At 42.9% G+C, this 1881-nt stretch overlaps 1 long non-coding RNA gene across 1 annotated transcript; it reads right to left on the bottom strand.

Moving 5' to 3' along the window:
* Positions 1–210: 210 nt before the first annotated feature.
* LOC120969958 (uncharacterized) lies at positions 211–1616 on the bottom strand. The gene is made up of 2 exons (XR_012188708.1): positions 1504–1616; positions 211–1152 (listed from the first exon to the last, which is right to left on the bottom strand). It is a non-coding gene; the product is annotated as an uncharacterized lncRNA (long non-coding RNA).
* Positions 1617–1881: the final 265 nt, after the last annotated feature.

Here is a 1881-nt window from a genome sequence, read left to right as displayed (position 1 = left end):
AGGAAATAGCGGGATTTTTGCTCGACCAGGTCATAGATCACAAAGGAGAATTCTAGTACCCGCTACCGCCCCCATGAACCACTTGTCATCGTGCTCCGAAGGCACCAAGGCAACATATAGGAGAAATTGTATATATATACATGTGTATGTGTGAATAATTAATGGTGGTGGTTGTGAGACGTTCGATGATATATATTTATATATATGCGGTTCTACGAGAAAATCTATTTATATATATGCATAACGTGTACAATATGTAGTATCGTAAAATACCAGCAAACAAAAAAGAATTAAATGAAAAACACAAAATTAATGGAAAATAAAACCAAACCACCCCCACATTTAGTACCCGTTGGTGTTACCAACCGGTACTAATAGTCTACCAGCACCCGGGCCTGCCTCGTGCCACGTGGTGGCACTTTAGCGTCGGTTCGTGCCGAACCGGTAGTAAATGGGGGAGGGGGCCTTTAGTCTCCACTCTTTAGTGCCGGTTGTAGAACCGGCACTAAAGGGCCTTACGAACCGGCGCTAAAGCCCTGAACTCATTTTGCTGTGTAGCTACCTGCTGACAGGCGATGTTAAATTGTAATTCCTTTGTTTGTGCATTTCTTTTGACGTAAATAGTCTTTCCTTTGTGACTTCGAGGGCATAATAGTTATGGTCACTGATAGAAATATTGTAATTTGCACAAATACATTCCAAAGCCACTTGGGCAGCTTTCTCTTTGGCTTCATCCTCTGTGTTAGCTGGCTCTCCTTTGAACGTGATTGAAAATTCTCCGCGACTGTCTTTTTCACATGGGAGGCCTATCAATACGGATGCTTGCACCATGCCCCTGTGAAGATACCAGTGACTATAGCTTTGTATTTCTATGAGGTTTTGACAATTGGACGTCTTGAAATATATACTATGAGGTTTTTCTGCTGCATATAAAAATATTAGGCATAACAACTCATTTAGCTGCAAAAGAGGAAAGAACATAAAATATTGGATAAGAGTAAGGGCTTACCGAATTGCTTGCTTTGCCACCGTTGGAATGGGGCTGATCTTCTAAGGAACTTAGCGTTGGGTGCTTGCCTTTCTTCTTAACTTGCTTTCGCACAGAGGATGCTCTCTCAGAACGGTAAGCTCCGTCCATTGTATTGTGTTTAACTGTGTGTGAACTATGACTTTCTTTAGTAGCCTATGAACGGTTATATAGTGTATACAAAAGTAGATGAGCCATTGTGTTTAACTGTGTGTGAACTATGACTTTCTTTAGTAGCCTATGAACGGTTATATAGTGTATACAAAAGTAGATGAGCCATCGTTCTACATCTTTCACCTCGCGAAATGGCACACATTTCTTGTACGGCATTTCTTTGCGTGACAGGCTAGGTTCCACGTGGGAGTTAGAGGGAAAATGGGCGATCATCCGGCCATGTTATGTATAGGCAGAAGATAGTTATTACCCTGCTTTGCATGAAGCCGTAGCCTAAATACAAATTCCAAATAGATGCATACCGTGTCAATGGGGGCAACATTGGAGGAGGAGCTCAAAGAAGCTTTCGTATCCTTCTTCTTTGATTGTTTCCTTGATAGGAAACTCTTGGCCGAACGGTTGCTACTTATGGCTGTTGGTTTTGCTCTTCGCTGCTTGAAGCGAATGAATGCTGCGAAGGGCACCATGTGAATATATAGCAGGACAGAAAGAGTGATGACTCACCGCATTGCTAATGTAAGCGTGGCAAGTGGCAGTCACTGCATGAATGAAGTTGTTGTAAGTTTGCCAAGCGGCATGCATTATCTGCGGTTGACTACTTAGGCGGCACGTTGCTTGTTGCGTGGCGTGAAGTGAGACAGCTAGTAGGGCTGATTGATCCAGTTGGTGTTTCACCAGTC

Source organism: Aegilops tauschii, chromosome 7 (assembly GCF_002575655.3).
Source record: "Aegilops tauschii subsp. strangulata cultivar AL8/78 chromosome 7, Aet v6.0, whole genome shotgun sequence".
NCBI lineage: Eukaryota > Viridiplantae > Streptophyta > Magnoliopsida > Poales > Poaceae > Aegilops > Aegilops tauschii.
Note: the sequence above shows the minus strand (reverse complement) of the source record. Positions and strands in the feature narration are given on the sequence as shown.